This window comes from Talpa occidentalis, unplaced genomic scaffold (genome assembly GCF_014898055.3).
Source record: "Talpa occidentalis isolate TD23 unplaced genomic scaffold, MPIMG_talOcc4v2.1 talOcc4.12, whole genome shotgun sequence".
NCBI lineage: Eukaryota > Metazoa > Chordata > Mammalia > Eulipotyphla > Talpidae > Talpa > Talpa occidentalis.
The window spans coordinates 68,119,847-68,145,386 of record NW_023601212.1 but is presented as its reverse complement, the minus strand read 5'-3'; the positions used below and the strand labels follow the sequence as shown (position 1 = coordinate 68,145,386).

General features: G+C 43.6%; 1 long non-coding RNA gene across 2 annotated transcripts in view; it reads left to right on the top strand.

Annotated features, from left to right (window-relative positions):
• LOC119241359 (uncharacterized) overlaps window positions 1–25,540 on the top strand; it is a 63,226-nt gene that overhangs the window by 20,934 nt on the left and 16,752 nt on the right. For both annotated transcript variants that reach the window (XR_005124303.2, XR_008551176.1), the window contains exon 3: window positions 5,678–5,807. This is a non-coding gene — a long non-coding RNA (uncharacterized LOC119241359). The remainder of the gene's footprint in view (window positions 1–5,677; window positions 5,808–25,540) is intronic.

Here is a 25,540-nt window from a genome sequence, read left to right as displayed (position 1 = left end):
CTTTTCTGTGGAGTTTTTGGGGTTCTCTATGTATATTATCATATCATCTGCAAATAGTGATAGTTTGACTTCTTCTTTTCCTATTTGGATTCCTTGGATGTCTTTATCTTGTCTTATTGCCCTGGCTAGGACTTCCAGTATTATATTGAAAAGCAGTGGTGAGAGTGGACATCCTTGTCTTGTTCCAGATCTTAATGGAATTGCTTTCAGCTTTTCACCATTGAGAATGATACTGGCTGTTGGCTTGTCATAGATGGCCTTTATGATGTTAAGGTATGTTCCTTGTATCCCAAGAATTTCAAGGGCTTTTATCATGAATGGGTGTTGCACTTTGTCGAAAGCTTTCTCAGCATCTATTGATATTATCATATGGTTTTTATATTTCTTTTTGTTGATGTGTTGGATAACGTTGATTGATTTTCGGATGTTAAACCATCCTTGTGTCCCTGGAATGAATCCTACTTGGTCGTGGTGAATTATCTTATGGATACATTGTTGGATTCTGATGGCTAAAATTTTATTGAGGATTTTTGCATCAGTGTTCATTAGGGAGATTGGCCTGTAGTTTTCCTTTTTTGTGTTGTCCTTGTTCGGTTTTGGTATTAGTGTAATGTTGGCTTCATAGAACGTGTTTGGTATTGTCCCTTCCTTCTCAATTTTTTGGAAGAGTTTGTGAAGGATAGGCACTAATTCGTCTCTGAATGTTTGGTAGAATTCATTTGTAAATCCATCAGGCCCTGGGCTTTTGTTTTTGGGGAGGTTTTTGATTACCATTTCAATTTCGCTAATTGTAATTGGTCTGTTTAGGTGTTCTATTTCTTCTTTATCTAGCTTTGGATGATTGTAGAGTTGTAAGAATTTGTCCATCTCCTCTAGATTGTTAAACTTGTTTCCATATAACTCTTCATAGTAGTTACTGATTATTCTTTTGATTTCTGCTGTGTCCGTTGTGATTTCTCCTCTTTCATTGATGATCCTGTTTATTTGTGCTTTCTCCCTTTTTTCCTTTGTGAGCCTGGCTAGGGGTTTGTCTATTTTATTGATTTTTTCAAAGAACCAGCTCTTGGTTTCATTGATCTTTTGGATTGTTTTTTTAGTTTCAATTTCATTTATTTCTGCTTTGGTTTTTATTATTTCTTTTCTTCTACTGGTTTTGGGGTTTTTTTGTTGTTCTTTTTCTAGATCTTTGAGCTTCGAGATTAGGTTGTTTCTTTGAGTTCTTTCTTGTTTCTTGATGTGAGCTTCTATTGCTATATATTTTCCTCTTATTACTGCTTTTGCTGCATCCCATACATTTAGGATATTGGTGTCCTCCTTGTCGTTCAATTCAAAGAATTTTTTAATTTCTTCTTTCATCTCCTCATTAGTCCAGTGGTCTTCCAGTAGTGTGGTTTTTAATCTCCATGAGGTAGGAAAGTTCCTTGCCTTCTTTTTATGGTTTATTTCTAGTTTGATGCCTTCATGGTCAGAAAAGATGGTTGATATGATTTCAATCTTGGTGTATCTGTTGATGTTTGTCTTGTGCCCCAGTATGTGATCGATCCTGGAGAATGATCCTTGTGCGCTTGAGAAAAATGTGTACTCCGTTTTTTTGGGGTTTAGTGTTCTATAGATGTCTGTTAAGCCCAATTGCTCTAGGTCCTTATTTAGAGCTTTGGTTTCTTTACTTATTTTTTGTCTTGTTGATCTATCCATTGTTGATAGTGGTGTGTTGAAGTCTCCCACTACGTATGTGTTTTCTCTGATGTCTGTTTTCAGAGAGGACAACAGTTGTCTGATATATTTTGGTGCTCCTTCGTTTGGTGAGTATATGTTAATGAGTGTTATTTCTTCTTGAAGTATTGTCCCCTTGATCATAATGTAGTGACCATTGGGGTCTCTTTTTATCTTTTTGAGTTTGAAATCTGTTTTATCTGATATAAGTATAGCTGTTCCTGCTTTCTTTTTTGGTCCATTTGCTTGTAGGATTGTTTTCCATCCTTTAACTTTGAACCTATTTTTATCTTTTGTAGCTAAATGTGTTTCCTGGAGACAGCAAAAGGTTGGGTTTTGTTTCTTAATCCAGGCTGCAACTCTGTGTCTTTTTATTGAAGAGTTTAGTCCATTTACATTTGGAGTTAATATTGATATGTTAACATCTGTATTTGCCATTGTGTTTGTCTTTCCTTTGATTTTATTTATTTATTCTTTTAATAACTTTTTTTTTTTTGGCCTTCTTTCATTGTTATTCGTCCCTCTGAGGTTCTGGCTTTAGGACTCCTTGTAGTATTTTTTGGAGTGGGGGTTTAGTTGCAATGAAATTCCGGAGTTTCTGTTTGTCTGGGAAAGTCCATATTCTTTCTTCAAAGAGGAAGGAGAGCTTTGCGGGATAGAGTATTCTTGGTTGGCATCTGTTTTCTTGGAGTCTGTTGACTATGTCCCTCCACTCTCTCCTTGCCCGTAGTGTTTCTTCGGAGAAGTCTGATGTCAGCCTGATTGGCTTTCCTTTGAATGTTATCTGTTTCTTCCCTCTTGCCAGCTTCATTATTTTTTCCTTGTCCTGGATTCTTGGGAGCTTTACTATTATGTGTCTTGCTGTATTTTTCCTTTCATCGTGGAAGTTTGGTGTTCTTCTTGCTTCTTGTATATCAATTTTCAGCTCCTCCTTCACATTTGGGAAGTTCTCTTCAATTATCTCTTTGAATATTTTCTCTGTTCCTACTTCTCTCTCCTCTCCTTCTGGTATTCCTATAACTCTTATATTTCCTTTCCTCATGGAGTCAGATAGTTCCCGAAGTCTTTCTTCATTCTTTTTCCTTCGTACTTCTCTTTCCTTTTCTGTTTTGGTTCTTTTTATTTCTGTGTCTTCAAGAGTACTTATTCGTTCTTCCATTTCATCAATTCTGCTTTCATTGCTTTTCCCAGAATTCTTTAGTTCTTCCATTAATTCTTTGATCTCCTGCATTTCTTTTACTTCCCTCTTTAGGGACTCAATTTCATTCTTCTGATCGTTGATTATTTTTCCCTTATCATTGTTTTCCTTTATGACTTCTGTCAGTTTTTTAATCACGGCAATTTTAAATTCTCTTTCTGGAAGGCTCAGAAGTTCTTCCAAGTTACTGTCGTTGCAATCTGGGGGCTGGTTTTCTTTTTGTGGTGTGCTTTTTCTCTGGAGAGTTGCTAGGTTGCGTGTGGTTCTCCTCCTCCCTACTGTCTGTTTTCTAATTTGCCGTATGCGTTGGGACACTGTGTTGTTGGGACTGGCCGGCATCTTGGGTGGGCTTCTCTGCTCCCCTCTGGTTCCTCCAGGAGTCATCTGTCAGTTTCAAGCAGTCTTTACTGGAGAAAGGTCCCTGTTCTACAATGCCGATGTGGGGACACACTCCCCTGTGCGCCTGGTCCGCCCCGGTGGTGGGTTCCTGCTCCCCCTCTGGGCTTGGACTGCAGGCCAGAGGGGGTCTGGCGTGGGCAAACTTCCCCCGCTCACCTCTGGCTCCTGAGGAAGCCTTCTGCAGGTAGTCTTTACTGAAGAAATGTCCCTATTCTATAATGGTGATGTGGGACACGCTCCCTGCGCGTCCGGTCTCAGGCACACTCTTCTGCGCGCCTGGTCTGCCCCGGCTGTGGGTGCTCGCTCTCCCTGTGGGCTCAGACTACTTGTTCGGAAGGGGCCCGACGTGGGCTAACTCCCCAGCTGGCCACTAGCTCCTTCAGGAGCCTGTGCTGGCTTCAAGTCGCTAGGTGGCGCCAGAGATCTCTCCTAGAGCCCTTGGGGAGCTGATTTTCCACCCCGTGGGACAGGGAGCAGAGCGGGGATGGTAGGGTACACCTCAACGACTTTGGGGTGCTGTGTCTGCCTTGTGCCCCACCGTCGTGGGGAACCCACGCCCCTAATTTCGTGCCCTGGGTCTCAGTTCCAAAGCCCTCAGTTCCAGGACGTGGGCTGTAGCCCAGTTCAGTGGCGCGGGAATGGCGCCTTTTGAATCCCGCTCCCCTGCCTGGGCGCCTGGTTCCTGCTCACTCAGGGAGGGCCTCCGCGGGTCTCCCCGCAAGCCTAGGTCGCAGGCGCGGGGACCTGGGCAGCTGCGATCCGATCTGTATCCGCGTTTGCTTTTCAACCGCACTGCTTTTCAGCGCGATCCGCGCCGCTTTTCCGCGCAATCCCGCTCCGCGCCTGTTTTTCCAGCGCGCCGCTTTCCGCGCAAGCTTACCGGGCGGCCGTGGCCGGGGCTGTGTGCTGATGCTGGTCTCCTCCTGGGCGGGGTCTCTCTTCAATGGCGCCCGGAGCTCACCTCTGCGGCGGATCCTGCAGGGTTCTCCACAGCTCCCGTTCACGGGGTGTGGTGGCTGAAATAGTTCCTTTCCACTCCCAGTCCCGCTTGCTGTGTCGTTTGTTCTTGTTGGTCGTTTTAGTTTGTTGTTTTCCTCCTCTCTGCCGGTTGGAGAGTGCCGCCTCTGTGGGCGGGGGAGGGGAGCAGGGTTATGCGCTTCCCTCCCTTCTGGTCCTCTTTTATGGCAACTTTCTTCTTCGGGCAGTTTGCTGGAGTTACCCGTTTATCTTCCGTGTCCCGGTTCTCACTGGGACCTGCCGCTTTTCCTCCCTATTAACTTTTTTTAATGGGAGATCTTACTCGCAGCGTCTCCTCGCCGCCATGTTGCTCCAGGGGGTGTTATTTTAGATTAAAAATTAAAAAATACTCAACCAAAGCACTCACAGGATCTTCTGATCCATTGCTGTGTATTTTTTTAAAATTTATTTATTTGTTTATACAAGCACTGGGTACAGTCAGAAGCACGGGATGGTGAGAGAATTCAACAGAGCCAGAGTGGGGAGCAGAGCAGGCAGACTGATGAAATACATTGCTGCGGGGAGCAGCAGGTGTGGCAGGAGAGGTCTTTTCACCATGTGAGGCCTTTGCCGGTGGCCGGGAATTGAACCGGCACTGCAGAGGCTGCAGGTGGCTTCACAGTCTAGCGCTCAACCGCCGTGCCACCGGGGAGGCCCCATTGCTGTGTATTTTTAATCCCTATCTTTGTGTAGGGAGGCCCAGGTTAAGAGCTGGGTTTTCTGTGGTGTCTCAAAGATGGAGAAATAATGGTTCATACTTGTAGAGCATTTTAAAACTAGCTAGTTTCTCTTTTTAACTTTTTTTGCAATGTTCTTTTAAGTATCTTGTTTACCTAGCATATTTGATGATGTTCTGTAGCCAAGTTTAAATAATTATTAAAATTATTGAATAATTAGATTATTAATACTCATCAATATAATCTATTAAGCGCTATTAAATAATAATACACTACTAACTGCCAAATTATTTAATGATTAGATTATTAATGCTAATCTGCTGGTCATGGGGCTTAGTATCAGTCAATTCTGTCATTCGTTTTAAGTTTTTCTACAGCTGGATTCTCCCAAGGGCAGTTTAAATAAGATTAACCACATCTAGAACCCATGAGTCATGATACTGTCTTCTGCAAATGTTGGTGACTTCCCCATGGACCCCACTAACCAATTATCCCGTAACTTAGTAGGGACCCTACACATGTCTCTGGGCCCCAGGTTTCCTCAACTCTAAAATGAGGGGGTTGGGAGCAGAGAGAATTAGACTAGATGATAATTAATATCTCTTTTCGCTCTAACCTTCTGCAAGGCTCAAGTTCTAACCAACGACATATTCTTGAATCCTTTCTGTTGCAGACATTAGCTCCATCCTCTGGCTCTGGTGAAAAATGATATATTCTTGGGAGCGATTGTGGTACATATCCAGCCCCATACTTGGAATGGGTAAGGACACAAGGACCCAGAACCCAGCATGAGAGGCTGTAGGGTAAGGAAAAATGTCAGGCTTTTCTGCCCTCCTGCCATCAGGATAGATGATGGATCCTTGGGGTCCTGAATGCATGCCTGATGGCGGGCACCTGGAGTAGGGTGTGGGCATATGTAGATGGTATTCACCTGGGCTAAGACGGGGCTTTTAAGGGCGGCGTTACGGGGACGCCAGCAGAAGCCGAGAAGAACAGAAGCCAAAAGAGAAGCTGAGAAAGAAGCAGCAGAAACCGAGAGAGAAGCAGAGATCACCGGAGAGCCCAGATAGAGTGCAGATTTGCTGGAGGCTGAGAGGCCTGCCAGCCTCCCGGCCCCCCAGCACTCCTGCCTGCTGTGTACCGGGTAAATCCCAATAAAAGACCTGCAAAAGGTCTGAGGACTCTGACTCCTCCATTACCCGATCTGCATGGGATCCTAGAAAACCTGCACTGTGTCCAGTCCTGCCTTACAATTGGCATAAGTTGGCAAGATGATCCATGCAGACGGGTATGGAGCCCTCCGAAGACCTGGAGGGACTAAGGAGTAACAGACTGTGTTTGCCTGTGACGACACTAGAGGCACCATGGCGGCACAGAAGGTGGACACCATCCGGGAGCTGCGGGACGAGACCTCAGCTGGAGGAGGAGACGCCCGAGAGGACCAGCCAAAGACCCCTGAGGCAGCAAGAATCGTTGGGAAGAGAGGGCCACGATTCGGAGCTCGCTGGTGCTGATGCAGGGAGAGGCCAATGAACTTGGACTGATGGACTTGGACTGATAATCCCGCCAGAAGGTGGAGGACCTTGGCAGGTTATTGTTTTTTTGAGAATCTGGGGGTGGCCAGTGGGCCTTGATGGCCAAAAGCAGCCTGGGTATGTCCAGCAGCCAGGCAGAGGAGAAAAGCCAACTGAGAAGGCAAAAGCAGGTGCTGATGCTAAGTTTGGGAAGCCTTGAGCGGCTGTTAAGCATCCTGGGTATGCTGAAGACCTGTGAGTCTCATAAAATCACCTGTGGGTGATGCCCTGCTCATTCTTGAGTGAGGGTGAGGAGCTGAGGAACCCGTCCTTGGGGGACGGGTGGGGAATGTGGCTTGGGGTGGAGCCCAAGCCAAATGTAGAGTTTGGATCCCCGACCCATGTGCTTGTGCAGTGGGTTGGCCTGAGTGCAGGGGTCTGCGTGTCGCATTGGTGGCTGTGAAAGCAGAATGTTGGAACAACTGCAGACAGAAACCCTGAGGGTTGGCGACTGCCCCCAAAAGCATACAATCGCCAATCCCAGAGCGAGTGCATCCTGGGGGTGGATGCTGTGTGTGGCTTGTAGCTGAGACTACAGCCAGAGAAGATCAGGAAACCTGACGGCTCCTGGCGTGTTACAGTAGATGCCGTGAGTGGTTCCCCTCCCTCGTATGAGCAGTGCCTTCGGCAGCAGATGTGGTGGCTCATCTGCTGGTACCAATAATTGTCTTATGCCACTAGGTTGGAGCCCTGCCTGGACTTATTTGTGTTCTGTTGTATTTTGTTGTTATATTGTAATGCATTTGCTTTTGTGGGCCATGGCTGCGTTGTTTGTTTCCTAAGAAAATTGTCTATATGAAGATTATATGGCAGAAAACCCTGAGGGGGTGGACTGTAGGGTAAGGAAAAATGTCAGGCTTTTCTGCCCTCCTGCCATGAGGATAGATGATGGACCCTTGCGGTCCTGAATGCATGCCTGATGGCGGGCACCTGGAGTCCCTACTCCAGGTGTGGGCATATGTAGATGGTATTCACCTGGGCTAAGAGGAGGCTTTTAAGGGCGGCGTCATGGGGACGCGAACAGAAGCCAAAAGAGAATCTGAGAAAGAAGCAGCAGAAGCCAAGAGAGAAGCAGGGAATGCCGGAGAGCCCAGATAGAGTGCAGATTTGCTGGGGGCTGAGAGGCCTGCCAGCCTCCCGGCCCCCGAGCACTCCTGCCTGCTGTGTACCGGGTAAATCCCAATAAAAGACCTGCAAAAACCACTGAGGACTCTTGACCCCTCCTTTACCTGGTCTGCATGGGATCCTAGAAAACCTGCACTGTGTCCAGTCCTGCCCCTACAGAGGCGTTAAAGAGGTCCATGGGAGCAGGCATGACTTGAATCAGATAAGATTAGAGATGACTGTCTTAAAGCAGTGGCCCTCAAAGTGTGGCTCCTGGAGCTTCAGCAGTCATGCTGGACCATACATGGAGTCATGCACGGAGGATGATGGAGAAGGATGTTGGAAAGATCTTAGTCCTTGTTGATTGCATATCAATTATAGACTGCCTCTTTAATGTGGGAGAATAATTTTTTTGTGTGGGTTTAAGCCTCATTATTTTGTGCTTTTCACAATATGCTGCTACATCTAATCTCTGCTGACACAGGTGGCCCCTGGTCACAGGACAGGGCACAGCTGATTAAAAATTTCATATACATGGATTTCATTTCATGTACATGAATCATACTTCTGGGTGCTGGGTAGCCTGGCCTGTTCAGGTCCATGTTCATGGGTCCATCATGCTACACTCAGTCACAGAGCACTGGCTCAGTAGGCATCTTTATGATTAGGCCTGAAGTTTCCTCTTTAGCAGCCACAGAGAGTCACAGGGTGGTAATGATCATCTGGTTTAATTCCTTTTATCCCACTTGCCCCTCTGTTTTGGGCCCAAGTTTAGTATCTGGTGCAGGTGAAAATGGAGAATTCAGAGCAATCACCAGGAGTTACTAGGATCTGAAGGAAACCTTGGACTACTGTACCAACAACCCTACTTTGAGCATCAATTGGAGACATGATTACAAGAGTAATAATCTCTCTCAAGTGATTTTGTCTTTGGGTTTCAGCTGCAGGAGGTAGCCTAAGGAACTAGATTTTGATGTGGCTTGTTGAGTCTGACTGTTCTCATCACACATAATCAGAGATTTTTAATTAGCATTGCCAGCCCCAACTGAAGTTGAGTGTGAATCCAGGTTATAATTCCAACAAGCACATTGTAGGCTTTTAAAATTTACATGCGGTGAAATTCACTTTTTTTTGGAGTGTAAAGTTTTATGGATTTTAACACCTGCATTGAGTCTTATAATCATCACCAGAAGTAGGATGTAGAGCAATTCCAGCACCTCAATGACTTCCCTCAGGCTATATGTAGTTTTTTTTAAACAGTCTTATTGAGATGTAATCACATGCCATACAATTCCTCCATTTAAAATGTGCAGTTTAATGGTTTTGATATATTCACAGATATGTACAAACATCACAAGTCAACTTTAGAATATTTTTTTCACCTAACCAATCCTCTCCCAATCTTAAACCACCACCACTAATCTACTTTCTGTCTCTGTAGATTTGCCTGTTTTAATTAGCTGGTAAGCTAATTGGAAATTTCATATATTCATTGATTTCATTTCATGTATATTTCATATACGTGAATCATATAATATGTGGTCTTTATGACTGGTCTCTTTTCCTTAGCATATTGTTTTCAAGGTTCATCCATGTTATAGCATTATTTTTCATGGCTAAATAGTATTTTATTATATGGAGATACCACATTTTGTTTATCTAGTTATTCATTAGTTAATGAATGTTTGGATTATTTCCACCATTTGGCTATTGTGAATAGTGTTGCCATGAATCCTGGGGTACAAACTTTTGTTTGAATACCTGTTTTTAGTACTTTTTGGTATAAATAGGAATAGAATTTTTGGGCCATCTGATGTTTTAATGTTTAGCTTTTTGCGGAATCACCCAACCATTTTCCATATTGGCTAACCCACATTACATTCTCACTGGCAATAGGTGAGATTTCTAATTTTTCTATATCCTTACTCACACTTGTCATTTTCTGGATTGTTGTTTTTGTTTTTGCTGATACTCACCCTAGTTGGTATAGAGTTAATGGTAGTTTTAGGGGGGCTAGGTGAAGTGTGGAGATTTTTGTACTGATTTTTTGCCTGCAACTGATCTAAACTTAACAAAACATAGACTTTCAGAATGAGAGCTATAAAGGGAGGCTGGCAGGGAAAATAAAGCAAAAGGAATTATCTAATAAACACAATGTGAAGAAGAGCAGAATGTTATATGAGCATGATGGGCCCAATGGGTAGTCAGTATATTCAAATTTTCTTACTACTGTGTGCCAGGCTCTGTGTTAAGGTTTAAAACTAGTTTAAAACTAGTCCAGGAGGGCCTCCCCGGTGGTGCAGCGGTTGAGCGCTGGGTTGCGAAGCTGCCCGCAGCCTCTGCAGCGCCGGTTTGATCCCCAGCTGCTCCCCGGCCACTGGAGGTGGGTCCCACATGGCGCGCAGACCTCTCCTGCCACCCGCTGCTCCCCTCAGTAGTGTACTTCGGTCCTTCTGCCTGCTCTGCTCCCTGCTCTGGCTCTGGTGAATTCTCTCGCCCTCCCGCGCTTCTGACTGTACCCAGTGCTTGTATAAATAAATAAATCTTTAAAAATAAATAAATAAAACTAGTCCAGAAGAAGCAGAACCTTTGAGGAGGTGCCTTTTATATCCATAATCTAAGCAACAGGAAGACTTCCTGAAGGTGGAGAGGTGAAAAGTAAAGAAACTATCACTGGATAATAAGCAAAACTAGACATATTTGGGAGGACAACATGCTAGGTTATTTGGGAAATATCCTCTGAATGGTCTGTTTTTCTTTGGCCTCTAGGCTGCAATCTTGATTAGAGTCTGATTACTTTCATTTCCCAAATTGCGATTGGTCGGTATAATTCTTGAGGAAAATAAATCATAGCTAAGACTTTTGTAAATATTGCTAGCTTTTGATTATTTGCAGTAATTAAAGGGGGCATACGATTCAGCATGGCAACCTCTAAACAGCGTTTATATTGACTTTGGAAGATGTTTTTTCTGTTGATTCCCAGATGTGGCTGTGTCAGATGTTCTTCAAACCCACAGGCTCAACCAAATCATGAAACCCTGGGACATGGAATCTGCATTTGTTCAGAATCATGCATTGGTCTAAATAGGACAATTTTCTTTTGACAACATTTCTGTTTCATTTTAAATTTTCTGTTGCCTGATTTCTATTAAAGAGGAAGAATAATTCAAACACCTTTTGATCTGTTTAAGAAGTGGCAAGACTCCTCAGAGATCACCTATATTGCCTGTTTGCTCTTGGTACCAAAAATCTTTTTGCCAAACTCATGGGGAAAAAGTTAAATCTTTAAATGCAACTCTAAGATGAGACTCTGTGGCTTTTAAAATCAGCACAAATCGCTTGGTAATTCATGTTAGGCTCCTGAACATAATTTAAATTCATAGTCACAAGTGTTAACATTGGCTCGTTAAAGTTTTTTTATTCCATTCTTCATAAGTACAGTACACAGTATGAATAACATCTCTGGTTATAATGTTGATGAGAAAAAACAATTGGTTCCCAGCTGGGGCCACTGTCTGTGTAGATTTGGCACATTCTCCTCATGCATGTGTGGCTTTTCCCTGGGACCCTGGTTTCCTCCCAAATCCCAGATATCTGCACATAAGGTTCACTGATGTGTTTCCATTGCTCTAGCCCAAGTGAGTGTGAGTCTGAGTGTGCCCCACTGTGAAAGAGGGCGGGGGCCTTCCTTGTCCCTGAGCAGCTGGGACAGGCTCCCCCCACCCTCAGCCTGAGCTGGAATTAGTGGGTAGGAAAATGAATGACTATAAATGATTATTGGATATTGGAAGTGTTTTGGGTCTTTAGAAATATGGTGATGTTTTTGTGGCCAGAAATGTGCTGTAGAAACTTAATTCTTGTTTCTGTCCATTAACTTGTGAAAATTGGTTTCCTTCTACTTTATTTTGCTTAAAGTCACAGTTTTCAAGAACCTGTTGAGGATGTTAAGTGAGAACTTAATGTATTTATGTGGTGAGTTTTCTTTTCTTTAAAGATTTATCTATTTATGCATACAAGAGCTGGGGTGTAGGTCAGGGATGCGGGGTGTGTATGTGTGTGTGTGTGTGTGTGTGTGTGTGTGTGTGTGTGAGTGTGTGTGAGACAGAGACAGAAAGAGAGAGAGAGAGGATTGACCAGAGACAGAGTGGGGAGGAGAACAGGTGGATCTACTGAAATACACTGCTGAGGGGAGCAATGGGCGAGGCAGGAGAGGTCTGCTGCGCCATGTGTGTTAGCTCCCTGGCTGGGGATCGAACCCATGCTGCAGTGGCTGCCAATAGCTTCATAGCACTGAGACTTAATCCCTTGTGCCACCAGAGAGGTCTGACTTTACTTTTCTTCCATTTAACAAATAAGTAAGGCAAGGCTGAGAGAAGGTAAGCCTCATACTTCTCAGTTATGGGAACAGGATTAGAATTTTCAACCTTTGAACCCTTGACCTCGGTGCTTTTCCCCATGCTACAAACTGCTGAAAAATGTCACAATACAGTGTGTCACAGACTGAGATTAATTAGTGTAATATTTGATGAGAGTACTTAATGACAAATCTTTTTTAAAAACTGGCATTTTTTTCTTTTAAAGAAATGTGCAAGGATTTTTACCATAACGATCTGATAATAGACTTCAGGCATTAGAAAATTAAATTCAACTCAGTAAGTTAAGTGAGAAGCAGCAGACGAATAATGTATTTGGACACAAGTGCAGCTATAGTGCTTTCTATATAGGCCTCCCCGCTTTTTGTTTTTTTCCCCCTGGTGTTAAAATTTCTCCAATGTCTTAATTTCTTTTTCTTTTTTTTAATTTTATATATATATATATATATATATATTTACATCATTCTTCCTTTTTGTTCAATGTATGCTTTCTCTTCTCAGGTGTAATCCCTGTAATATTCCTACCACCCATTCACCTGTGCACCATCACCATACTCCTTTGTGCTCTTTCTTCCTCTGTTTTGACCCCTCTTCCTCCCTCTCCCCTGCAGAATGTCTAGTTTGCTTTACGCCATTTCACTTTTATGACAGACCTACACTGATACCTGTTATCACCGATAAAAAGAACTTTGAAGAGGATGTTTGCTTTTATGACTAAAGGTGAGAAGTGAAAATAGTGTCAGCTTGGGTTTTGCAGCAGCTGTTCTGGGGTCCTGGCACCCCGAGCAGCCAGGGTGGCCATGGCTCCTTCCCAGGGGCCTCTGTCTGCAATCCCTGGTGTCACAGCATTCCTGCTTTCACTCCGTGAGTGTGCGTTTGGGTTTGATGCATTATTTGGTATGATTTGGTAGGTTATTTTTGGGGTCCCTAGAAATGAATGGTAATTGCTGTTTTGTTTTACACCATTTCAGTGTGCAAAAGATTTTATAGGAATGCTGCTTACAGAGAGTGGCTGGGATACCAGTGTAAACTCCAAACTATAGATAATGAAGAACTGAATTGCTAAAAGTGTTTTTAATCCTCTTATTACCAACCTACTTAGGGAAGCTGCTTACCTTGACGTGTCAGTCCCCATAAGTTTATAGTTTATAAACTATTCTGGCCTGAAGAAACCTTTGAAGAATCCCATAATAAGTGCTCTGTGGAATGTTTTTGTATTTAATGTGAGGATGTTGTGGAGAATTTTGTGGGCCATGTCATGTTGTACCCTTTATAATGACATACATATCTCTCAGATTTTAATGTGTTGAAGAGTTTCTCAGATACTGTAAATCTCAGAATCCGAGATTTCTTTCCTTGAGTTAGTCGTCCGGTTTTCATTTTTCTATGTGAACTTTGCCTCAACTTTATCATATAGAAATGCTCTGTTTTTATTTTATCTTTGCTTAGATTTCCCTCACCTATGTATTGTTTGTTGCCATACATGTCCCTAAAGTGAGTCTGAAGTGAATGGATGAACGAATGTATTTATAAATTAACTTGTGGAGATAAAATAATTGCATAAACATCTGTAAGGGAAGTTCTAACACAGAGATGAGTTTTATTTTTGTTTAATAATACTCATTTGATTAGAAACAATGTGTTATCACCAAGGGAGTAAGGATAGAAAAAGGATGAGGGCACAGATCTGACTGGCAATTACCCACTAGCTGCATTTCTAGTTAGTGCCCCAGGGGGGCTCCCTGGAAAAACTGTGATTCTACTCCTGGAAGCCCCTCAAGTCAGCACAGTGCTGTCTGAGAGAGTCTTGAGGCCTCCCAAAAGACTGGCTGGTAGAGTGAGCTCATGAATTCCCTCAGTATAACTCAAGCTTTCATTGAGCTGTTTTTCTGGATCGGAGGAGTGTAGGGGGAAGAAGAGGGTTCTACCGAAGTTTTCTCTAGAGGCTGAACAGCACAGACCAGTCCTTCTTAATGTGTGGTCTATTGGCGTCACACCATCTGGGAATGTGCTAGAAATGGAAGCTCCACCCAAAGCTACTGAATCTGAAACTCTGGGCATGTTAATCAGCGAACTGTATTTTAACAGTCATCTTCCAGATGATTCTTCATGCTCAGGTTTGAATGTTGCTGGGATATAGAGGTTAAAAGCATGAACTCTGGAGTCAGACTTTCTTTGCTAGAGTCTTGGCACTGTCTCTTACTAGCTGTGTGACTTTGGAAAAATTACTTGATTTTTCTATGCTTTAGTATCCCCATTGGTAAAATAAAGATAAATATAGTACCATCCTTCAAAAATTGTTATAAGGACTAAACTAGTAAATATACTTTCATTGTACTTGGCACATAATAAAAGCTCAGTAAATGTCAGTTAATATTCTTGGAAGACATACTGTCATGGAAGAATTGGGGAATTTCTCTTTCTAGCCCCCCCCCCACCTTTCCCCATAAAAATCACATGAGCCTCTCAAATGCATCCTTTTCTGAGGATCACAGGCTGGAGTTGCTGGGATAGGGCAGAGCAGAATAAGTGATTACTGCCTTATTTACATATTATGTATGCTGCCCTAGAGAGAGCCCTCAATTGTGAGAAGATTAGCTCTCCTTCTTAGCACTGATAGAACCAGTCCATGACTTATGGGACAGAGAGTTGATTTCTTAATTGTTTTTTGGTGGGGACACCCTGAGTGTCTAAGGGAACACAAAGTTGTGACATTCACACAACCATCTCAAAATAAATCATCAAAAAAGTAATCTTAAATATTTTACAAGAAATTCTATTTTTACCAGATTTCCTACACTGTGCATATGAGGGGAGTTTCCACACAGAGCCAGACGGCTATTTGATGTTAACCCCCCCCCCCCGCCGCCAAAGTTTGGGGACCGCTGTTGCAAATTTAGATGGACTATTTCCCCCAAAGTTGTTACAGACCCACTCATCAACACAGCCCCAGTTTCCAGTTGAGATGGGCGGCTTTGTGATTCCCCTTCTGCAAGGTTTGAAACTTTCCCAAGATGAAATGCAGCTTGACTGAATTAAACTGTTGTCAATAAGATGAAAAACACCAGATCAATTGGGGTTTTTCTTTTGGCAGCCCCAACAGCCAGGCTGGCTGATCTGTATGGCTGAGCCACTCAATCATGCAAGAGTGGTTGCTGACATGACCAGAAAAAGTGATTTGTTGGGGGAAAATGGTTGGAATTGGAAAGAGCTGAGATTAAGGTCAGGAGCTGAGAAGTTCCTTGCTATGCTTTAGCAGCCTAAGGGTTCAGGCAGCCCCTTGTCCTGTTCTCAGTGGGGTCACTGAATAGGAGAGGACACAACTAGAGCAGGATGGCTCAAGGTCTTTGGAGTCCATTTATATCTTAGTCCACTTGTGGGGAGAGGTAGCCCAACAACATGTAAGTTGGTGTCCTGGAGTCCAATTCAAGGTTCTGGCACCTTTCTTCCTTCTCATGTTCTGGGCCTAGAACCTCTTGAGGACAAAGAGAATGCATTTTACAGCCCAGTCCTGGGTCCAACAGCCAGGGTCAAAGCATGTGCCTCAGCCTGGTGATGTGTTCTGTGAGGACCAAGCTTTTCTTATCTCAGTACATTTTCCTCCTAGCCCATCCCTCCCACCTCATCATCTCTCCTTATTGAACTTCCCAGTGAATTAGCCTGTTGCTTTGACAACAGTCGAGAAGAGAGGTGGGGGGTGGTTACATGGAGGACTGGAAAAAACCACGTCATTGTGGCAGAATTGTGGAGGACACCAGAAAAGAGCACAGGCAGTGAGAAGTTAGCCTGAGGTGGCAAATAGCAACATAGCATGATTTGCTTAGGGTGGACTTCCTCATTTACCTTCCCTGGGAACCCTCCAGGACTCTGCAAATAATGGATTTATCTCAGGGGACAGAGCTGGTGTCTCGCCAAGAGAAAAGCATACGGCTGGCAACAGGCTGAAGCCTCGAGTCATGGCAAAATTTATGATGGGGGCTTATCAGACTAAAGAGGCATGTGGGGGGAGGCCTGGGTGGTGTCTCTCCCCCAGGAATGCCCCGGCTGATCCCTTTGCTACATGACAAATGAAGTGCGGGGGACCGGTGGGGCCACCTCGTCATGCTTGGATGATCACACACTTGGATGTGGAGGCTGGTTTCAGAGCCGAAGAAATACCCAGGCCCTACCAGTTACAGGGTGTGGAGATAAATAATGGGCAACTCACATAAAAAGGTCAAACATCTGACTTCAAATAACATGTTTTCTTCCTGCTCTGAATTTCCTAGAGTTGAGAGGGTCAGATTTGCATTCACGTATCTCTCCTTCACTCAGCTCATAACTTTCCCCGTTTTCCCTTGAGGGTGTATTAAAAACAGAGCTGCTTTGCGTGAATGTGATGGTTCCCGTTCAGAGCCCTGTCATGACTCGATCGTTTCTCTATCATCTTGAAAGGAAAAATATCTTCCATGGTTTCAAGGTCAATGGCAAGCTATTTGGGGCTGGATGTGAAATGAGACACTTGGAAAGCCTGTCCTTCTCTTCACTTGTATTTTTGCTGATGTTTAATAAGACTCAGTCATTCTGTAGTCCAGGGTCAGAGGTCAGGGAGCCATAAACGTGTTCAGGGAATTTCCTTAGGACAGAACTACTTTTTGTTTTATCTTTCCCTCTTGCTACAGAATGAAGGAATTAAAAAAAAAAAAAAAAGTTTGCTTTTGCCTTGTGTTTTGTTTTTGTGGCTCTTTGGAGCTGGGTTTAGAGCCTGAAGGAGCACCTGGAAATGAATGCATAAACAGCAATGGTTTATCTGCTGCCCACATCCCCTTTCACTTTCATATTCAGCAACTGGAGTCCCTCATTCCCCAGGGGCAGATCTAGCTTGCTCTAAATTTTGAGGTTGATTTTATTCCTAGCTGAGGGATGTATGAAGACCGAGCCTGGGGTAGGCTAATGTGGAATTCAGTTTCCCTCTTATCCCATTCTGCCCTGTGCCCTCAGTCCTACACTGGGCTTGGTCCTACTGATCTGTTTCAGTCCCCTTCCTGTTTGTCCTCTCTGCCTCACTGGCCCTGCTGGCCACCGCCTGCCCCTCCTGTGGTTTCTAGGTAACCACTCATTTCCTGGTTCTCTTCCCGTCTCTCCTGATGTCTTCACAGCCTCCTTGGCAGGCTCTCCTTCTCCACTCTCCCCTGAAAGGTTGAAATTCCCCAGGGCTCTGTTGTTTCTTGTCTTCTTTCTCTGGGTAATCTTATTTACACCTGTGACCTTAATCACCACGTCCAGGTGTAGGGGCAGGAATGGACACAGTGCAGGTTTTCTAATATCCAGCAGACTGGGTAAAGGGGGAATCGGAGTCCTCAGTGGCTTTTGCAGGTTTTTTATTTAGATTACCAGGTACACGGCAGGCAGGGGTGCTGTGGGGCCGGGAGGCTGGCAGGCCTCCCAGCCCCCAGCAAGTCTTCACTCTGGGCTCTCTGGCCTTCTCTCGGCTTTGGCTTCTACTGCTACTGCTTCTCTTCTCTGCGTCTCTGCTTCTACTGGCGTCCCCATGACGCCACCCTTAAAGTGCAGTCTCAGCCCAGGTGAATCCCATCTACCTAGGCCCAGACCCTATTTCAGGTGCCCGCCATCAGGCATGCATTCAGGACCGCAAGGATCCATCATCTATCCTGATGGCGGGAGGGCAGAAAAGCCTGACATTTTTCCTTACCCTACACCAGGCTACTGACCCCCAACCATTGCTGCTAAGCTCCAGATCTGTCCCCAGGACTTTCTAGTCAAATCTTTTCTGTAGTGGATGAAGCTGAACACATCCCAACATGAACGCATTTTCTCCCCCTCCCTGTCCATCTTCTCGTGATTACTATGGAACTGTGATTACTAGAGGGGGTGGGAGTGGGGCACAGTTGAGTGCATAGCTCCTTTTTCTTGCACGTGCCATCCCCCTGCCTTGCACTCCCTTCCTTTTGCCAGAAAATCACCTACTCATTCCTTACAACCCATATAAAAGATTGCCCCCTCTGTGAAGCCTCCTTTGACTCCCCTCTGGGTGCCTGTAGCACTTAGTTCAAGTCTTAGTGAAGTTGCCACTTTGTATGAGAACATGTTGATGTGTCTGTCCATCTCTCCCTGGAGTCTCCGAGAATCTTGAGGAATAGAACCTCTGGTGTATTCATCTTTGAAGCCCTGTGTCTAGTAGAGGAAGGGTAGAGTCTGTTGAATGACTAAACAACAGTAACAAAGAATAACCACTATAGCAACAGCTAAACTTGATGGAGCAGTTCCCCTGTGCTGAGCGCTCAGCTAAATGCTTTACCAGCCTCTTCTCTTTTCATCCTCATCTCAGTCCTTTAAGGAAAGTGATATTGCTATCCTCATTTTGCAGAGAAAAAAGTGTTAATGTGATCAGGAACTGAAATTCTGATGAGGTAGAAACAACTTATGAGATTTTTATGAGATTCAGATGCATCATCAACACAATGCTTTTTAAAGGCTCTGAAATACTTGACTATAACCTTTCTTAATCCATTCTAACATGTGGGAGGCTCTCATGTATTAAGAACTGAATGGTTGGTCACAAGTTCACAAGTAATTCCTAAGACACCCTCCCAAAAAGAAGTTTGTCTGACATTTCCTTAAGCCAATATCATTTTTAGTTTGTAGCGGAAAATTATGAAACTGTTTTTTTCTTAAAATATCCTAGTTAGGATGTTTACTAGAACCACATTGGCCTTGCTCCAGTGAGTATGAATCAGGCTCAAGTACCTTTCCAGGCTCTTCGACTTGTTTCCCAGGCAATACCCATATTAGCTTCAGCTGATGCCTGTGCTTTGTGTGAGGCGCTTGGTTTGGTGTACAATTTGAAGCACAAATATCACTCAGTCAAAAATTGAGCCAATTCACAAAAATATTTATATTTGAGGGACCGATTGGATGATAGTTGCATCATTCTAGATAACTATAAAAGATACTACAGATAACAGTAATTTCTTAAGACCCTCCTGTATTTCAGCATTCACATTGCCTTAATCCTCACATTAGTCCTATAAAGCAAGTGGACTTGCCCTACTTAACAGAGGAAGATACTAGGCACTGGAAAGTGGAGCAACATCCTCCTGGTCTCCCCAGTGAGAAAGCAGAGGAGTGGGAACTCAACCCAGGTCAGTTTTGTAGCAAAACCTGTGGCCTTCACCTGCGAGCTGGATGCACCATCAGACATTGCCACCAGCACAGGAAGCAGACATTCTAATCCAGTTGGTCACATTTGTCTTCCCCAAAGATGACCTGGTGACCCTCCCTGGCCTCTATATTTCCATGGGGGATTCCACATACTGTGTTACGAGGGTACACCTATCCTAGAAGTAAAAACTTTCCCCGATCTGTAGGGTTGGAGATCCCTTTGGGCATCTTCCCTGGGCAGTGGAGAGGACGACCTGGGTGAGAACCCAGTGGGTGCCAGCTGGCATAGTAACCTGGCATAGTAACTTGGGCTGACCTGCTCAGTGGACGTGTTTAAACCTGTTTCCATCTTTCCCAGGCACTCTGTGTTCATCTCATCTTGTCTTTACTTCTGGTGTGAAGAATTAGACCAACTTAGTGATGAAAAATGACAAGGCTCAATAAATATTCCTATGAAGTAGGATTTTTTATCTTGAAAAGTGGGAGTCTGGGGGTAAGTAGATACTCTAGGCGAATCCCATATAAAGACCTGGGTGGCCTCAGAATTCTCTGACACAGTGACAAAAGCTTGGTTGGAAACCACAGTTTTACAAAGCTGTAACAACTTGCATTTAATTCCCTCGGGCTATAAAATTTACTCAAAATCATTCTAACCCTTTGAGATGTAGATCAAACCTTTTGCCAGATGTAGTTTTGACATAGTCATTTCAGCCTTCAGGTGGTGTAAGGGTCAGGAATGGACACAGTGCAGGATTTCTGATCCCATGCAGACCGGGTAAAGGAGGAATCAGAGTCCTTAGTGGCTTTTTGCAGGTCTTTTTATTGGGATTTACCTGGTACATGGCAGGCAGGGGTGCTGGGGGGCCGGGAGGCTGGCAGGTCTCCCAGCCCCCAGCAGGTCTTCCCTCTATCTGGCCTCTCCGGTGATCTCTGCTTCTGCTTCTCTTGCTTCTTGCTCAGCTTCTGCTCGGCTTCTACTGGCATCCCCGTGACGCCGCCCTTAAAAGCACAGTCTTAGCCCACGTGAATCCCACCTACCTATGCCCACACCCTATTTTTCCAGGTGCCCGCCATCAGGCATGCATTCAGGACCGCAAGAATCCATCATCTATCCTGATGGCAGGAGGGCAGAAAAGCCTGACATTTTTTCCTTACCCTACAGGGGGGAACATATGTTTTAATATAGAGAAACAATGTCTCTGAGCCAAAGAAGGTGAAGGTCAGAAAAATTCACTGGACAATTCAGTCCACAGACCTGGAATTTATTGCCCAGTGTATCTGGGCCTAACTTTACCATGGTTTTAATTTTGTAGTTTATCAGTGTCCAGAAGTCTGATTTGGTTCAGATTTTCTATTTAACAATTTGATTTTGGGAACTGGCCTTCAATTAGTGCTTCCTGGAATTTTTTTTTTCTCTCCATTTGGTTGGCTTTCCACAGGTAGAATCAGGGTCGGCATAGTGTTGAAATAAAATTCTTGAGCCATCCATTATGGGGTTCAAGGATGGCTCCCTGACTGTGGGCATGCCATGACCTGGGAAGCTGAGCTAGACCCAGGTCTCACTATAGAACACACTGATCGCTTCTCGGCCTTTTGGCTAAGATCAAGTATATAACACACTGGAATTTTATAAGACTTCTTCAAGCTGTTGGTTCATTGGGCATATGACATTGGCCTTGGATGAGGCTTCCTGGCAACAAATCCAAGCTGAAATAGGAATCTACACTTTACAGCCCACTGTGAAATGTACATGGACCCATAGCCCAGATGCCTAAAGGCCATTGGGAAGGGAGGAAGCGGAAGCAAGGAAACTCTTAGCAACGCATTGAAAACACGTATCCAAACTGGCAGTACTTTGGGCTGAGGTTGGATGTGGGAAGGGCTATTGAACATCATCTCAGGTCAGTAAAATATGTCAGAGGAGCAGCATGTTAGAAGCCTATTTTCAAAGCTGTTTTAAATTTTTTTGTTATTGATAGATTTTCACTAAAAAAAAGTGAAGTGTTGGTCCTTTTATGAGGCTACTTGGAGTGTGCTTCTGGGCTACAGCTGTCATTGATACCTAAATATCTTCACACATCTAATAACTCTGACCCTTTCAGAAGCTGCACCTCCTATGCCCAAGGGAAGGTGGGATCTAAAAAGGGAGTCTTGGTATCCTCCAGGGCTGTGGTTTTTTCAACTTGGTCCCACATTGGGATCCTGTAGGGGATAGTACAGAAATACAGATTTCTGAACCCCATTCCAGACCAATTTAATCAGTGTTTGGGAGAGCCCCAGGATACTGTATGTCTTTTTTTTTTTTTTAAAGATTTATTTATTTATGCGTACAAGAGCAGGGGTATAGGCCAAAAGTGTTGGGGGTGAGAGAGTCACCAGAGACAGAGCCGGGAACAGAATAGTCAGACGGAAGTACACTGCAGAGGGGAGCAGCGGGTGAGACAGGAGAGGTCTGCTGCGCCATGTGGATAGCTCCCTGGCTGGGGATCGAACTGGTGCTTCAGAGGCTGAGGACAGCTTCACAGGATGCATCTTAACCCTTGCGCCACCAGGGAGGCCTGACACTGTATGTCTCAATACCTCTCTAGGTGCTGTGTAGCCGGGGTTGAGAAGCATCAAGCTAGGCTTTTTTACCTATGAAGAAGGTGAGGCCCAGAGAGATGTCTTCCCCAAATCATGTAGCTAGTCAGTGTCAATACCAGATTCTTATTTAGCCCTCTTATCTTTATGTTGCTTCTCTTCATTGTGGTTTTGCCATAAATCTAAAGCACATTTCAAAATGCACATTTGCAAAGTACCTTTAAGAAATAGATTTCATTTTAAGGCAAACAGTGATTTACTCACTGATGCTTTTCTACATGATCTTCTGATATGTGTGAAATGTGAAAATGTTTATTGGGTCAGTGAAGTCAAATATGGGCTCATTTTGCTGCTTCTCTATTGTGAGTCTAGCATGCTGGCACTGTTTCTCCTCCGGAAACCTTACACACCACTCTGATTCATTTTGTTAATGGAAAACACTCTCCATGAACCTCTAGCTGGTGATACAGATCTACCAGAGAAACATTTTTTTTTTGCAGAACTCACTTCATTTGGGGACCATGTGTCCCAGAGAGTTATTATTTTTGGCAAAGGACATAAGCAGCCACATATGCCAGTGTCACCCTACAAGACATCTGGTTATCCACTAAACAACTGCATTGACTATTGGCAGTCAGCCATGAAAATGTAACTTTTTTTGGTCTAGTTCACCATATTTGCAACATTGCAACTAAAATTGATAGCAAGGCTTACCAACAATCCCATTGATCACATTTCACGAAGAAGATGTTAAGGTCTGTATATGGAAAAATTGAATTTCTTTTGTGTTAAAAAAGAAAGGAATGATCCATGATATAAATTTCAAGGCATTTGGAGAAACCGCCTTATCTTGACTCATGATCTGAAGACTTTGGCCATATTTAATTCACCTGGGGGGGTTAAGTAAACACTGTTGCCTGGGCCCTGCTTCAGAGGTTCTGATGTGACTGGTCTGAGGTGGGGCTGGATCTTGAACATTTTCAAACGCTCCTCAGCTGAGTCTCCTGCGAAGCTAGGTTGAGAATCACAGCACCTAAATATAAAACAGGGCTCTGAGCTTTGGGTTTTTTGCTGTGACCTTAGTGCTATAGCAATTTCAGTTCATTTTATTTATTCAACAAATTTATGTTTAGGAGGGAAAGTATTTTTGAAACACTTTCAAAGCTAGTTTTTCTCTTAATAGTTCATATACTTTCTTCTTCACCTTTGCAACCTCATTATGGCTGAAGTAGAAGTTTATCACCCCTGCTACCAAGAATGGTAATTTGCAATCCTAGATGCCCTTTTAGAACCATTTGGAAAACCTTTAAGAATTGATGGTGCCTGGGATTCACTCCAGGCTAATTAAACGAGAACTTGGGGCATGGGCCCAGGGATTACTATGAAAGTACTTCAGGTATAACACTTTTTTATTATGCAGTTGAGGTTGAGAATGATGGATCTGGTAAGAAACTGATGACTTGTCGACTTGAAATGAGATTCTTCTTTCTTCAAATCTTGAGTATTACAACTCAACCCTTTGATGTTTAAAGGAAATTATCTACTTATCTGTAGTTGGAAGAGACACAAGTTAGTTATATTATTGATAGTGTGATTTTTAAAAATTTAATCTAATGAATACTTATTGAGAACCTATTTGTGTAAGAAAATTGATTAAAAACCCCTCCTGGGAAATTTTTGTTTGTATATTTTAATCAGAAAGGATTCCAGGGTGGATACATGGGAAAGAAATGACACAGTCAATGGTGATGCTGCATGGGTGCTTTGGGAAAGGAAATTCTAAGGGGACTCAATCTGAGGGGGTGGGGGGAAGCAATTATTGTCTCAAAAAGGTAAAAAATGATGAATGTTAAAATAAAAAAAATCTAAAAAAAAAGACACAAAGTGGATAACTGAATAGGAATTAATAAAGTGATTGTTTATCATGATATAGGCAGGGTTTAGGGAAACTGATAAGGAAAGGTGCCATCTGCTAGACCTGATTGGTAATGGTGGATGCCATCAGCATTCCCAGGCACCAAGGGCTCCTCAGACTACGTGTGTGGGGAAACAGTGTACTTGAGAGGATGTAGCCTGTCCTCAGGGACCCTTTCTGTGCTGCAATTCCTTAAATAATGTCATTTAGTTCAAGATCATTTCAATATAATGTTGAGAAAACAATAGTTGATGTTGAACAAAATAACATTATTTGAGGACCCTTCTTTCCTTATGTGTCATCTCCTTTAAAGTCGTTGGCGAGGGTGTGGAGAAAAAGGAACTCTTCTGCACTGTTGGTGGGAGTGCAAACTGGTCCAACCACTATGGAGAGCTGTGTGGAGATTTCTGGACCTACTAAACATAGAGCTTCCATATGATCCAGCAATTCCACTCCTAGGTATTTACCCAAAGGACACAGAAACATCAATTCCAAAGAGCACCTGCACCCCTATGTTTATAGCAGCACTGTTTACAATAGCTAAGCTTTGGAAACAGCCCAAATGCCCAAAAATAGATGACTGGATCAAGAAGATGTGGTACATATACACCATGGAATATTACTCAGCATTCAAAAAAGATAAACACATGCAATTTGCAGCAACATGGATGGCGCTGGAAGAGATCATGCTCAGCGAAATAAGCCAAAAAGAAAAAGAAAAATACTGGATGGTCTCACTCATAGCAGGAATCTAGAAAACTTAAATAAGGGACCAGGAAAATGAATAACTATAAGAAAGTGAAAATCAAAATCAACAAAAAACTATGAACCAGAGACACTTTTTGGGGGGCGGGGGGTGGGAGGGGAGGGATTGGGGTCAGAATGGGGGGGCTGCAATTGTATGGGGAATATAAAAATAAAATTATTTAAAAAAAAAACCTAGGTATATACGTTTTCAAAAAAATAAAAAATAAAAAAATAAAGTCGTTGGGCCTCCCTAGTGGCACAAGGGATTAAGCACCACACTATGAAGCAGTCCACAGCCTCTGCAACATGAGTTCGATCCCCAGCCGACAGGGGAGAAACCCATACAGTGCAGCAGAACTCTCCTGTCTCACCCACTGCTCCTTCAGCAGTGTATTTCGGTCAATCTTGCCTGGTCTGTTCCCTGCTCTGTTTCTGGTGGATCCTTTCACCCCCCACATCTCTGGCTTGTACCCCAGCACTTGTATGCATAGATAAATGGATCTTTAAAAAAATAAATAAAATAAAATCATTAGCATGCATTGCAGCCAACACTATATGGCATGCCAGCTTTTGAGAAAAGAGCTTCAGTGCAAGGTTGAATGGCAAGGAGGTAAGAGGCAAGGCTCACATCTAACTAACTGGGGGCTAAAACTGCTTTTACACTGCTCAGGGGGGAAGAAGCTAGGGATGGCTTGGCAAAACTTCATTGGTTAGACACTAACTGGATCTTCCTTGTTAATGGATCCTTTTCTTTTGCAAGGTGTCACCTATTAGCACATGCTTATCTTGCAGTTTTGCTAAGTTGCATTTGTAGAGAATTTGCAGTTTAGCTGCATCCATGGAAAAGGAGCTTAAAATGGAAGTTAGAGAAGTTGAATGACAACAGTCGTCATGTAGTCTAATGGTCTGAGTGCAGATTGATAGGTTTCAGTTGTTTCCAAGACCCTATGATGACATTAAGTGAGAACTTCCTATATAAAGTAGTTCTAGTTGAGTTCTTGTGTCATACAGCCAAGAGGCCTAAGTAACATGGAACCTGGCACAGGGGGTGAGAGATACAAGCATGAGAACTACATTTGGGG